Source organism: Anabrus simplex, chromosome 8, assembly GCF_040414725.1.
Source record: "Anabrus simplex isolate iqAnaSimp1 chromosome 8, ASM4041472v1, whole genome shotgun sequence".
Taxonomy (NCBI): Eukaryota; Metazoa; Arthropoda; class Insecta; order Orthoptera; family Tettigoniidae; genus Anabrus; species Anabrus simplex.
In genome coordinates this window covers 204159138-204174911 of record NC_090272.1, presented here as the reverse complement: position 1 = coordinate 204174911, position 15774 = coordinate 204159138, and the positions used below count along the sequence as shown (strand labels likewise).

General features: G+C 41.4%; 1 protein-coding gene across 1 annotated transcript in view; it reads right to left on the bottom strand.

The window, feature by feature from the left end:
• Positions 1–10453, bottom strand: part of LOC136878694 (protein rhomboid) — a 210388-nt gene extending 199935 nt beyond the window's left edge. The window contains exon 1 of the mRNA XM_067152117.2: positions 10326–10453. The gene's annotated coding sequence lies outside the window, so the exon portion shown is untranslated. The remainder of the gene's footprint in view (positions 1–10325) is intronic.
• Positions 10454–15774: the final 5321 nt, after the last annotated feature.

The following is a 15774-nucleotide window of genomic DNA, read 5'->3' as shown; positions in this document are numbered from 1 at the left end:
AATTTGAACCTGGAACGAAAATAAATTTGAAGGCAATGGGTAAATCTAAGTGAAGAAAAGAAATCATTTTGACAAAGGTTCCAAATTACTAAAGACGTTGATAACCATAACAATAACATCGATGCGTTGTAGTAGTAGTAGTAGTAGTAGTTTTTCTTGTTATTTGGGTTAATCAGCCATACTGGTTTGATGCAACTCTCCATACCACCCTATCCTGTTTTAAGCTTTACATTTCTACATAAATACTACACCCTACATCTGCTCTAATCTGTTTGTCATATTCATACCTTGGTGTACTCCTACCGTTCTTACCACTTACACTTCCATCAAAAACTAACTGAACAGATCCTAGTTGTCTTAAAATGTGTTCTATCATTATCTTTCTTCCTCTGGTCAAATTTCGCCAAATTGTTTTCTTATCAACAATTCGTTCAACTGATCTCCGTTACTTTCGTCTTGGACTTATTTTCATCTTATACTCCTTCCCCACGACTCTGCCAATACCATTCACCAATTTCTTCAGATCTTCTGCGGACTCAGATAAATATCTTCGGCAAAACTCAGGGTTTCGATTTTCTCTTCTTGGATTGTGTTCCCTTCTCGAAATTCCTCTTTGATTTCCTTTACCACCTGTTCTATTTTAAAAAATATAAAGGAGAAAATCAAAGTAGGTAAATAAAATAGCCTTTCACGGTGTTGGTACTTATCTAAATGTGAACCCAAAAATACGCAAAGCAAATATGACAGCGACATTTTGTATTACTCTCAATTTATGTCAAGATTTATACAGAAATAAATTCACAAAGAATGTCAGTACCAAGACTTCACATATTCCAGGAATTTGCAAAAAGAAAATCACTTCCATAAAGCATGAAGGAAAGGTGTAACTCAAGTTCAATCATTCAAGTAGGCGAACACTTGGATTTGTAACAACGTGAACGACGTAATAGTCAATCCTCTCGGAACCGTCGTGAATTCAATATCAAGTGAGGTCGGTACTTTTGAAGGTGTTTGAAAGCAACAAGAACTCATCGTCGTTGACTACGGCGTATAATTCTGACACCTCAGCGTCTCTTAAATAACCTATATAGCAACTGAAGGAGTTATGGCGACGATGGGACAGGAAAGGGATGGAAATGGGAAGGAAACGTCCGTAGCCTTATGTTAGGTACCTCCCCAGCATTTGCCTGGCGTGAAAATGGGAAACCACGGAAAACCATCTTCAGGGCTGCCGACGGTGTGTTTCGAACCCACTATATCCCGAATACTGGATACTGGCCGCACTTACGCGACTGCAGCTATCGATCTCGGTCTGAAAACTACTGGAAAAGTAAATAAATTGAAGTCTCGACGTCTTACTCCAGAATTCGACCTGTAGTTATCAATGGGCTATAATGTAGACATCTTAAGAGAGAAGGTAATCTTATTTAATACATGTAATGGAAAGAAGTTCTGACTAAAAGGTTTCCATTCATTAACTGTAACAGTACAAAATGCGAATAGTTCGTTAGATAGAAAGAGTGGCTATAAAAATGGCAAGATCTTGAATAAATTATTCTCATGTAATCCAAGGTAGTTCTCTTCTCTGTAAACTTCCACTGTCAAGAATATGAAAAGTTAAGGTGACATATCTATCTGTAAAGTCCTTCAGAACACTGATAAAAGGTTGTAATTGTCAGTATTAGGCATTTAAAACACCGTGTTATCACTAAACTCCTACCGTTTTAAGTTATCGCCAAACTACGAGCTTGAAAGTGGTTACAACTATTTACGTAACATCAAGTACTTTTCCAAGGAAGAATAAAGTAGAATTTCAAGATCGTGCTCAGCTAATTCTTTGTTTTCACCCAAGATGATGCCCAAGATTGATGTCATGAATATCTCCTATCGTAGGCAGCACGTTACAATCTTCTCACAATTTTCATTAGATGAATGGGAATACATTAGCTGTACCCGAGAGAATAAATAGGTAATCAGGTGCACGCAAATCATATCTATTGCACTCGGAGCCTAATAACTGTCAAAACTAACCACTGAATATGTTAACTGAGTCGACCCAGCTTCCACTCCCGTGGAGTACAGGTTAGGGACTCTACTTGCCAAAACGACATCTTACATTTACCATTCAGCTCACATTTTGTCGTGACTTGCGAGATTATATACTGTACATACTACTACTGCTGTGTTGTGAAAAGTCACTACTATTACATTAGCGAGAATAAGTACTGCATATTTTTTTTTTTGTAAAGGACTTTGAATGATACCAGGTAGAGCAGCGGCGATTGGGAATTAGAGGTGTGTGGGGGGGGGGGGCTATACGAGTTATATCAAAACGGAAAAAAGTAGTTATAAAATGGTAAGTTCGTTGATGGTCTCTGAATGAATTTCGACAGAGAGGTGAAATTTACAGTTTACCAACTTAAGTGTGGTAATAATAGTTTTTTTAAGATTTTGATTCAATACTGTACAATAAAACTTTCATCAAAGGGACAATATTACACGCGTATTACAATTAAATAGAAGTACGGCGCGATTATACAATTAAAAATCATTTAGTACGTGACTACACACTAAGAAACTAACATACACTAAGGAAACTACCAGACGGACGAATGCGCGCGGCGAGTGAGTGAATCGCACCTCAGTGTCCACGACCTTGCTGTAGCGCTATACAAATCGGTTAGCGGTGACGAACGATATTTTGTTCGTATTCAATCAATCAATCAATCAATCAATCAATCAATCAATCAATCAATCAATCAATCAATCAATCAATCAATCAATCAATCAATCAATCAATCAATCAATCAAGATCTGCATTTAGGGCAGTCGCCCAGGTGGCAGATTCCCTATCTGTTGTTTTCCTAGCCTTTTCCTAAATGATTTCAAAGAAATTGGAAATTTATTGGTAAGTTAATCCAATCCCTAACTCCCCTTCCTATAAATGAATATTTGCCCCAGTTTGTCCTCTTGAATTCCAATTTTATCTTCATATTGTGATCTTTCCTACTTTTATAAACGCCACTCAAACTTATTCGTCTACTAATGTCATTCCACGCCATCTCTCCGCTGACAGCTCGGAACATACCACTTAGTCGAGCAGCTCTCCTTCTTTCTCTCAATTCTTCCCAGCCCAAACCTTGTAACATTTTAGTAACGCTACTCTTTTGTCGGAAATCACCCAGAACAAATCGAGCTGCTTTTCATTGGATATTTCCAGTTCTTGAATCAGGTAATTCTGGTGAGGGTCCCATACACTGGAACCATATTTCCGCTAATAATGTTGTTATTAATTAAATTAAATTAAGAAAAGAATTAGCTGATAACAGGGCTTGTACAAATAGCTTCTTTTTTTATAATTCCTATAATTTCTAGTTTCAACCGGATAAAATGGAATAAAAATGTAATGTTTTCTGCCGGACTGAGTGGCTCAGACGGTTGAGGCGATGGCCTTCTGCCCCCGACTTGGCAGGTTCGATCCTGGCTCAGTTCGGTGGTATTTGAAGGTGCTCAAATACGTCAGCCTCTTGTCAGTAAATTTACTGACACGTAAAAGAAATTCTCGGGACAAACTTTTGGGACCTCAACGTCTCCGAAAACCGTAAGAAAGTAGTTGCTGGGAGTAAAGCCAATAACATCATTATTATTGTAATGTTGTCTCCACAAAGTGCGCGGGGAGGGGGGGAGGGGGAAGCAGTGCCGCTACTGACCAGGTAAGTGAAATTATGACATGTTCGAATAATTCGCTAAACAAAGTAGTTGTGTGAAATGAAGAGCGCAACCTTTTATTAATACGGGTTTATTTTGCCCCATTCTTACGTATAGAATTCAATTAAATGTCTAAGAAACGAGAGAAATCTGAAAAACTGCTCCGAAATGGAAAAGGAAAAGAATTTTGAAATGGAAGGAAATTTCGTTATCAACCTAACCTAACCTAACCTAACCTAACCTTGTCTTGTCTCGACTTCTGTACGGTTTGCAGACTCAGCCTTTGTTTATTATTGACTTACGGCATATGCGTATGTAATACATTTTCTTCTGTGTATTATTACAGTGTGGTTTCCCTTCAGTCCGACTATTAACAGCAAATTTCAAGCAGGCAAACACCGGAAGAATACGACTATAGTAATGCGTGTATCACAACTGCAGGAATATCTAACATCACATAGAGCGAGGGCGAGAGGGTGTCTTTATTTCCGTTATTACTCAATGAGCTTGAAGACCAATTTCTTATGAATATCTTGATTTCTCATTCACTTTTTTTGGTAGTGGCTTTACGTCGCACCGACACAGATAGATCTTCTGGCGACGATGGGATAGTAAAGGCCTAGGATTTGGAAGGAAGCGGCCGTGGCCCTAATTAAGATACAGCCCAAGCATTTGCTTCGTGTGAAAATAGGAAACCACGGAAAACCATTTTCATGGCTGCCGACATTGGGATTCGAACCCATTATCTCCCGGATGCAAGCTCACAGCCTCACGCCCCTAACCGCACGGCCAACTCGCCCGGTTCTCATTTACTTGGATAAGGAAACCTTCATAATTGATATTTACATTGAGAGTATAGTTCGTTACGTCTGGTGATTTCAATATGTAACCACCGAGCTCGATAGCTGCAGTCGCTTAAGTGCAGCCAGTATCCAGTATTCGGAAGATAGTGGGTTCGAACCCCACTGTCGGCAGCCCTGAAGATGGTTTTCCGTAGTTTCCCATTTTCACACCACGAAAATGCTAGAGCTGTACCTTAATTAAGGCCACGGCCACTTCCTTCCCAGTTCTAGCCCTTTCCTGTCCCATCGTCGCCATAAGACCTGTCTGTGTAGGTGCGACGTAAAGCCAGTAGCAAAAAAAAAAATCAATATATAACCAGTCAAGTTGGTAGCAGTGATAAGCGAGAATAGGACAGCGATATTTGCTTTTTAGTGTATAGATGTACGTGCAGAGAACTGTAACACAATACCGCTGATCGCAAGGGCGAGATCACTGCATTAGCTTTGCTGCGCCTTCATTCAATCTCACTTATTGTATTGCACTACCATCCTGTGCGAACACATACCATAAATACTGTACTTGAAATCATCCATCAGCTGCACTTTCGTATTCCCTGCAAGGGATTTAATCCTCTTAGTTTCCTTCCGTACTAACATCAGTTCAATCTTGGAAAGGCTAATTTTCATATCATAGTCACTAAACCTGTTTTCTACTTCCAAGCTATTAGATTGCAGGCATTCGACACAGTCTACCATGAAGGCCAAGTCGACGGACGACTGTTATAAATCAATGTTGTGTGAAATTCATGAATTTATACAAATGGATTAAAAATAGTCCGCCTCTGTGGTGCAGTGGTTATTTTGATTGGCTATCACCCCCGGTGGCCCGGGTTCAATTCTGCCACGAAATTTGGAAAGTGGTACGAGGGTTGGAACGCGGTCCACTCAGCCTCGAGAGGTCAACTGAATAGAGCGGGGGTTCGATTCCCACCTCAGCCATCCTCGAATTGTTTCTCCGTAGTTTCCCACTCCTCCTCCTCCACTTCATTGTCTATTCCTTCCAATCTTTCCACCCCTCCCCCACAAGGCCCCTGTTTAACATAGCAGATGAGGCGCCTGGGCGAGGTACTCGTCCTCCTTTCCAGTTGTATCCCTCAACTCAAAGTCTCACGCTCCAGGACACTGCCCTTGAAGTGGTAGAGGTAGAATACCTCACTCAGTCCGAGGGAAAAACCAACCCCGGAGGGTAAACGGATTAAGAAAAAATTAAATATAAGAAGACAACACTTATCAATTGTTAATAATTATGTTATTAGCTTTACATCCTACTAAGTACTTTTACGGTTTTCGGATACGGCGAGGTGCCAGAATTCAGTCCCGCAGGAGTTCTTTTACGTGCCAGTAAATCTTCCACCATAAGGCTGACGTATCTGAGCACCTTCAAATACCACCGGACAGAGCAAGGATCGAACCCGCCAAGTTGGGGTCAGAAGGCCGGCGACGCAATGGTCTAAGCCACTCAGCCCAGCGACAGAGGAATTAGGGATTAGAATAATTAGGGAGGTGTTTGTCCAATTTCTTCGAAATCACCCAACAATAGATTAGGTACACACTTGATAAGGAATGTGCCAGGATTGATTGATTGATTGATGTTCTGTTATTTCGTCTCTGTCGGCAAATGTAACTATTTGTACTGAACCTTTTTGAATCTTAGTTGAAGTGCCCCTTTTAAATTAATAAAAAGGTAACCTAAATGTGAACAAAACGCCACCGAAATTTCTCCAGCCGTTTGCCTCTTATAGTGGTAGAGAGATAAAGACAAACATCTCCCACTTACAAAATTATATGAAAAGTGGTAGAGTGTCGGCCACCGGATCCCAAGATAGCGGGTTCAAACCCGGCAGAGGTAGTCGGAGTTTTGAAGGGCGGAAAAAAGTCCATTCGACACTCCATGTCAGCATGTAAAAGATCTCTGGTGACACATTTGGTGTTTACCCGACAAAATTCATTAAATCTCAGCCACAGACGCCCAAGAGAGTTTCGGTTTACTCGTTCTGCCATCTAGTGGACCTAGAGTAAAACGGAACGTCGAAATTGGCGAGCAGACTGCCAGATGGCGTCAAATTGAAATGTCTGCACACGGTAGCTGAGGCCATACGATTATTATTATTATTATTATTATTATTATTATTATTATTATTATTATTATTATTATTATTATTATTATTATTTGTTATAAACGTTTCATTACTGGGAACGCTTCTGTTTATTTTTTAAGTTTTGTGCCACGTTTTATCGGTAGTACAATTGTTTTGTTTTCTTTGAGGACGATAATACATTGCAGGACAATACCGTGTGACAAGTACGGCCGCTGAATTCGCGTGCTCGACATAATCGGTGATAAGGGAGCAATTATTCAATCTAGGATGTCGTGTATGCATGCAAAATTTCTGAGCGCTGAAAGAATACACAGTTAAAACTATTTGTTTTTCTCTTATCACAGGAATATAACTTATTGTTTATGTACCATTTCTTCGTCTTTCTTTCCCCCCTTTTCCTGTACACTGATGGTGTCGCGGGTTCGATCTATGTTGCATATGTAGTTTTCAACGACTTTTACAGCCTTACGCCCTTCCTGACCCTAGTCCACTATGGGAAAAGGGGAATGTTTCACTCTTACGTGTTTTTGTGATGGTTAACAGTATAGTGTGAAAATGAAGAGATGTGTATAAAGCGAAAGGGAATATACCAGACGTGGTTAAAATCGAACCCGAGGCACCGTGAAGCAACGTCCAATTCGCTGACCATTCAGCTAAGGAGTCAGGCGTGCAGAAAATCCGGCTCGTTTCCTTACATCACAACACTAACAAATGAAACATACAATAACAACGACCGGGCGAGTTGGCCGTGCGGTTAGGGGCGCGGAGCTGTGAGCTTGCATCCGGGAGATAGTGGGTTCGAACCCACCCACTGCCGTCAGCCCTGAAGATGGTTTACCGTGCTTTTCCATTTTCACATCAGGCAAATGCTGGGACTGTACCTTAATTAAGGTCACAGCTGCTTCCTTCCATCTCCTAGCCCTTTCCTATCCTATCGTCGCCATAAGACCTATCTGTGTCGGTGCGACGTAAATAGCTAATAGCAAAAAAAAAACAGTAACAACGACGCTATATTAAATTAACGGTGAACCTGCTGGTTTTCGAACATAATTAATAATAATAATAATAAGTTTTTTGATTTTACATCCCACTAACTACATTTTTTCGGTTTTCGCAGACACTGAGGTGCCGGAACTTTGCCCCGCGGGAGTTCTTTTACGTGCCAGTAAATCTACTGACAACATGAGGCTGACATACTTGACCACCTTCAAATACTACCGGACTGAGCCAGGATCGAACGTGCCAAGTGGGGAGAGAAGGCCATCTCTCTACCCTCTGAGCTACTCAACCCGGCTCCAACAGAACAAATATGACAGACGCCAACATAGATCGATCAGTACAGCATCCGACACGAAATCGGAAGGTTATGGGTTCATTCACTACCGGTGTCTCGTTGGCCATTTTCATTCTAAAGATAATATTTTAGTAGAAAGCATAATATAACTTAATCCAAAGTATTTAGTAAATAAGTTATCAAGAAGGAACATAGAATACGCATAACGTTAAAAACTTGCACTAATTTACTTTTGTCTATTACCTTTTTTTCAAACTCCTGTTCAATAAGAAATTATCTTAAAGGTCGTTTTCTTTCGGTGCTAAGCTATGAGGTACTCACGCTTATGGAATTAATCTTCTTGTTAATCTGTTTACCCTCGAGGGTCGGTTTTTCCCTCGGACTCGGCGAGGGATCCCACCTCTACCGCCTCAAGGGCAGTGCCCTGGAGCGTGAGACTTTGGGTCGGGGGATACAACTGGGAGGATGACCAGCACCTCGCCCAAGCGGCCTCACCTGCTATGCTGAACAGGGGCCTTGTCGCGGGATGGGAAGATTGGAAGGGATAGACAAGGAAAAGGGAAGGAAGCGGCCGTGGCCTTAAGTTAGGTACCATCCCGGCATTTACCTGGAGGAGAAGTGGGAAACCACGAAAAGCCACTTCGAGGATGGCTGAGGAGGGAATCGAACCCCCACCCCTCTGCTCAGCTGACTTCCCGAGGCTGTGGACCCCGTTCCAGCCCTCGTACCACTTTTCAAATTTCGTGGCAGAACCGGGAAGCGAACCCGGGCCTCCGGGGGTGGCAGCTAATTACAATAACCACTACACCTCAGAGGCGGACTGGAGTGTTTCGGTGCATCCTCCGTCAACAGTCACGAGTTTCTGACCAACAAACACACTGTTTATAATGCTCGGCCTACGTGCCAAAGCCATTTGCACTAAAGATGACGAAAAGTAAATTGAACCAGATTTGCTAAATTATGCGAAATTTAAGGGAAAACCATATACTTAATAAAAATGTCCTCTCACTACACGAAAATTTTCTAGCATTTTCAACTGTGAATATACGTTTCACATTAAAATTCTTTAAGAAAAAGAAACGTGAATTCATATTTATTTACATTCTTTAAGCAGTCGATGGGAAATAATTATTGCCTCGGATATATCGTATAATAAAATGTATTGTTGCCACTCTGCGAGGTGAAATAAATCATGATTGCGTAACCTTGAAAATTTCAATTGACATTACATTTTTACAACAATAAGAATGGAGAATTTTTGAAATGATTAAGTAATATATTTGCAAAGTCCACATTTACCGTAACTCAATATATAACACTTACATCATTATAAAAGGCATTCCGTTTTAGAAAAATTCTGTAAAATTCACACGAATGAATGTGTCTTGGTTTGTTTAAATCTTATGAAACCTGTAGATTTCTTAAATGTTGTGTACTTATTTAGATATAATAAATATGATTCTAAATACAGTATTTAGAACGTTAATTGAAAAATTCAATTTAATGTACATTTTTTTTGTTTATTAAATTTTGTGAGTGATGCAATTTATTTATTTATTTATTTATTTATTTATTTATTTATTTATTTATTTATTTATTTATTTATTTATTTATTTATTCATTCATTTATTTATTCATTTATTTTCGTAAATTCATCTGTCTCTATATAAAAGGCTAATTGTACGCCTGTGTTCCTTATTTTTATCTAAGAAATCTGAAGACCCCCAATTGAACCTTGGAACGTGTGCTGGCACTCTAGATTTCTATTTCAAACTGTGAAAAATAATATTTTTTACATAAATGAAGTGAAATATCGTTTAAAAGCTTTAAAAGTTTTCATAGATGGAATGCCGCAATAATGAATTAATATATACGCAAGTCCTGCTGGTATGACTGTTGTGTATCAACCATAATACATGATTTTTTCATATCAAAATATAGAAAAATGGTTTTATAATGTCAGTTATTATTATTATTATTATTATTATTATTATTATTATTATTATTGAACAGTAGAAAATATAATAGAGGATTTCGTATTTATCTTCCCGCCGAGGATCCTAGAAGGTGTTTATTCTACTCTGACGATGACAACAACTTAATTCACGGTCAATAAAGCTTTAATTTGATTCAGCCTTCAGAGTTGAATGTAGTCACGGTACGTTTCCCTACTGTACCATGTGGGAGTTTTGAACATCAAGTCCTATGGATTATGCTCACAAGATTAACAGCAAAGTACAACAAGCCTGTTTTGCTTCTGTTAAGTTAAACAAATGTTGTATGACAATTCGGCGTCTGCCAGTACTGTTAACAGTTTAATTGTAATTAATATTTCGATTGCCTTAATATTGAAGAGCACAAACGGAGTGCAGTGCTGCTTACCGTCAACTCTCCCGCGGCGCGATCATGCGTCAAACACAGGCAAGGCACCACACTACTAAGCAGCAGTAAGGAACTGCAACTGACTGAGCGACAGACAATTACAAGGCAGTCTAGTGGCTCTCGCTGTCTCCCCACCACTCAGGCCAGACCACATTGAGTGCAGTTCGCGGACGGCAGCCACGCGACCCAGGGTCAGCGGTTCGTGTTAGTCAACAATATCCGTAAATAGCTTTCCCTGGTTTACAGCTCTGCGCCATGCTTGTAGCGTTAGGGAGGGACGGTGGGGTAAGCAACAGAAACACTTATTATCCTCAGAGGAAAGAACTCCATCTCTAATAATTCGACGATCTAGAACAGGGATGGCAAACATTTACCGACTGGCGTGTCATTTAAGGTCTTGTTTATTATTATTTTTTTTACTGTCCAGTGTGTCATCTTTTTTTTTTTTTTTTTGCTAGTTGTTTAACGTCGCACCGATACAGATAGGTCTTACGGCGACGATGGGACAGGAAAGGGCTAGGAGTGGGAAGGAAGCGGCCGTGGCCTTAATTAAGGTTCAGCCCCAGCATTTGCCTGGTGTGAAAATGGGAAACCACGGAAAACCATTTTCAGGGCTGCCGATAGTGGGGTTCGAACCCACTATCTCCCGAATACTGGACACTGGCCGCACTTAAGCGACTGCAGAGTGTGTCATCTGTTAATGTCCTCTTTTTTTGCTAGGGGCTTTACGTCGCACCGACACAGATAGGTCTTATGGCGACGATGGGATAGGAAAGGCCTAGGAATTGGAAGAAAGCGGCCGTGGCCTTATTTAAGGTACAGCCCCAGCATTTGCCTGGTGTGAAAATGGGAAACCACGGAAAACCATCTTCAGGGCTGCCGATAGTGGGATACGAACGTTAATGTCCTTCAAAATCATCATGACACTCCTCATCTGACTTCATTTAGGTATTAGGTTGTATTACATATAAATCCATTCAACTGAATGCTTCATGATTTTATTTTGCAAATATCACTAAAAATTATATATATTTGAAGAATAGCGTATATTTTTGCTCTAACCTAATAAGATTTGTAAAAACTATGGCCACAAAATTAATTGGCACATACTTCTTTAGTAAGGCGTAATATTACAATATGCTATGTTGCTACATTTTTGACCTATTTATTACATCACTAGCGAATGTACCCGTGCTTCGCTACGGTATTCTACATTGTATTCGAATATCGAAGTAAATAGTGTGCATGCAGTAAATACGATTGTTTTAAAATTGCATGTCTCTTAGCGTTATCCGAGAAAGAGCATGGGGAGGTCCCCGTACGTTGTTTCCAATGTAAAGTGTTTGTTATGGACTTGTGATATAACGGCAGGCTCACTTGCCTACTGCCATTCACAATCGAGTTGGGAAGTTTACATTATAATTGCAGGCCCCATTGCCTACTATGCGGACAGAATCGATTTGGGGAGTTTTCGTTAAAATGGCAGCCCCCCTTTCCTACTTCCAGACAGATTACAGTTTTTATTATAATGGCAGGCAATTACCCTACTATCACTCGAAATTGAGTTGTGCAGTTATCATTATAATGCCAGGCCCATTTTCCTACTGCCAGCCAGCTTACTGCCAGTCACACCAAGTTGGTGAGTTTCCATCAAAATGGCAGGCCACTATGCCTAATGCCGGTCACATTTTAGATGAGGACATTTCTTTATAATGGCGGGCACCCTTGCCTACTGCCAAACACAATCGGGTAGGGGAGTTTTAAAGAAAACTGCATGCTCACTTGCCTTGTGCAAGTCAAATCGAGAAGTGAACTATTCATTACAATTGTAGGCCTTCCTTACTAATGACAGTTACACAGGAGTCGGAGAAGGAACCCTTTCCTACTGCCAGTCAAAGTCGGTGTTGGGAGTACTGATTACAATAGCAGACCCACCCTTTCTCGATCGCTACAAATCGACATCAGTGAATATATATAGATCGACATACGAAAGTATATGCGTGTTAAAAATATTGAAGACCTTCATTTACAGATTAACTGCTACTAAACGTACGTCATATCGACAAAGGATTATACCATAAGACACGCCGGATTTAGTGGCCTAAATGCCTGGTCCTATGACATGTCATCTATTCTTGGGTAAGACTGAGTTAGAAACGTGGAACAGGGTAAAGTTTTTGTAAGATTATCTCACATACATTACTTTTCGGATAATTATGTGACAGCTACATACATAGCATTTGGCTCAAATATGGCTACTGGGTGGGCCAATTTTCGTGAAGAGTTTGATGATTCTGTATTTCATATAAGTAACTGAAAGTATGAATTATGCATGTGAAAATTCCAAATTGACTTAACATCGATTAATAGAGAAAAATCAAACGTAAAAGGGATACAGATACGGCAAAAAGTCATAAGACCAATGTTGTAGATCATTCCAAATTGAACGAATATTGTGCAATCCGTCATGTGATAGGAATTTCCGAAGGTCTGCACCATCATTAAAATTGCCTGCATATTTCTATATTCTTCGCGGATAAAAAGTGAAAAATTTAATGATCTAGGATGTTTTCCGTTTGTTACAGGCTAAAACGTATAATTTTGTCAAATTTAAATTATCTTCTTTTTCTTCTGGCAGATTATGCCGCAATCTGGATTTTGGGCGAGGCGGGAATTAGGACTTTCAGGAAACTAAACCAAAAATTATGGAGATGGTCATTATTACCCCTTAAACGGAAAGCTGTACGAAAATTTCGCCAAAATAGTCAGTGTAGAGGCACACAGTCGTTACGATTTGATTTATATAGATAAGGAATCTGCTCCATGTAAAACACCTTTTGGGCTATGTCCGCTGGACTTAACCTGCAAAACTGACCATTCATGATATCTCCCTTATTAATCCTCCTTACGAAAAAATGCACATGAAGAAAAAGTTTTAGAGGTGGAATTCCATCACGTTTGGTCGATTTCCAGTCAGGTTGGTCTTGTTCTGTATACATTGTGGAAGAGTAAAATCACCATATCGGTTCCCTATAAACCACCAGTCCATTCCGGAACATGAAATATTATTTACGTTTAAAACCTACCTTTGGACAGGTGGATGCTAAATATAAATTTTGGTTCGAATGTCTTCAGTAGTTTTCAAGTTGTAAGGAATACGCTTTACACGCACCCGCTCGTGAGTTAAGTCCGATGGGACTTGTACAGGAAAACGGTCCGTTAATGATGTCTCCCTTATTAGTCCTCGTATCGAAATGATGCACATGAGAAAAAAGGTTTAGAAATTAATTTCTACCAAGGCAGGTAGATTTAAATTAACGTTGGTTGTGTATATTTTGTGGAAGTGCAAAATCACTGTTTCGGTTTCGTATAAACCCCCACTCAGTTCAGGGATTTAGAAACAATATTTGCCCTAAAACCTATCAAGGACAGGTGTATTCTAAATATGAGTCTTGGTGGAAATACACTGACTGACAGAGCAAATGCAACACCAAGAAGGAGTGGTTCGAAAGGGATGAAAGTTGGGAAAAAAACAGAGACGGCACGGACGAATAATTGATGTTTATTTCAAACCGATATGTAGGTTACACAATGCGCACGGCATCGACTCAGTAGGATGTAGGACCACCGCGAGCGGCGATGCACGCAGAAACATATCGAGGTACAGAGTCAATAAGAGTGCGGATGGTGTCCTGAGGGATGGTTCTCCATTCTCTGTCAACCATTTGCCACAGTTGGTCGTCCGTACGAGGCTGGGGCAGAGTTTGCAAACGGCGTCCAATGAGATCCCACACGTGTTCGATTGGTGAGAGATCCGGAGAGTACGCTGGCCACGGAAGCATCTGTACACCTCGTAGAGCCTGTTGGGAGATGCGAGCAGTGTGTGGGCGGGCATTATCCTGCTGAAACAGAGCATTGGGCAGCCCTGAAGGTATGGGAGTGCCACCGGCTGCAGCACATGCTGCACGTAGCGGTGGGCATTTAACGTGCCTTGAATACGCACTGGAGGTGACGTGGAATCATACGCAATAGCGCCCCAAACCATGATGCCGCGTTGTCTAGCGGTAGGGCGCTTCACAGTTACTGCCGGATTTGACCTTTCTCCACGCCGACGCCACACTCGTCTGCGGTGACTATCACTGACAGAACAGAAGCGTGACTCATCGGAGAACACGACGTTCCGTCATTCCCTCATCCAAGTCGCTCTAGCCCGGCACCATGCCAGGCGTGCACGTCTATGCTGTGGAGTCAATGGTAGTCTTCTGAGCGGACGCCGGGAGTGCAGGCCTCCTTCAACCAATCGACGGGAAATTGTTCTGGTCGATATTGGAACAGCCAGGGTGTCTTGCACATGCTGAAGAATGGCGGTTGACGTGGCGTGCGGGGCTGCCACCGCTTGGCGGCGGATGCGCCGATCCTCGCGTGCTGACGTCACTCGGGCTGCGCCTGGACCCCTCGCACGTGCCACATGTCCCTGCGCCAACCATCTTCGCCACAGGCGCTGCACCGTGGACACATCCCTATGGGTATCGGCTGCGATTTGACGAAGGGACCAACCTGCCCTTCTCAGCCCGATCACCATACCCCTCATAAAGTCGTCTGCCTGCTGGAAATGCCTCCGTTGACGGCGCCTGGCATTCTTAGCTATACACGTGTCCTGTGGCACACGACAACACGTTCTACAATGACTGTCGGCTGAGAAATCACGGTACGAAGTGGGCCATTCGCCAACGCCGTGTCCCATTTTTCGTTCGCTACGTGCGCAGCACAGCGGCGCATTTCACATCATGAGCATACCTCAGTGACGTCAGTCTACCCTGCAATTGGCATAAAGTTCTGACCACTCCTTCTTGGTGTTGCATTTGCTCTGTCAGTCAGTGTACATCCAGTAGTTTGTAGCACTCGCGTACATACGGCGTAATTAAGGAAGAAAATAATACAGTTAAGAAAGTTGAAAGTAATAGAAAATGGATTATAACTGAGGACAGTCGGATAACGACAAATATGTAAATGCCAAGTTAATGTATTGGAAAATCAAATGCCCCTCAATAAATTATGCTAGTGTGAGTTATGGATATAATAAAGCGGTAACAGAGGAGAAATTTAGGTCCAGTGATTCCTAGATAAACAAATAATAAGAAGATGACTAATGGTGTTATTACTTAATCTATTCGAGGGCGGTTATAACATCCAACGATATTCCGCCAATATCCCGCAGATAGGCCAATCGACGCCTCTCTTGCCTTCTACCCAAGGAACAACCACGATTTTTTTTTCTATTTGCTTTACGTCGCACCGACACAGATAGGTCTTATGGCGACGATGGAATGGGAAAGGCCTAGGAGTTGGAAGGAAGCGGCCGTGGCCTTAATTAAGGTACAGCCCCAGCATTTGCCTGGTGTGAAAATGGGAAACCACGGAAAACCATCTTCAGGGCTGCCGACAGTGG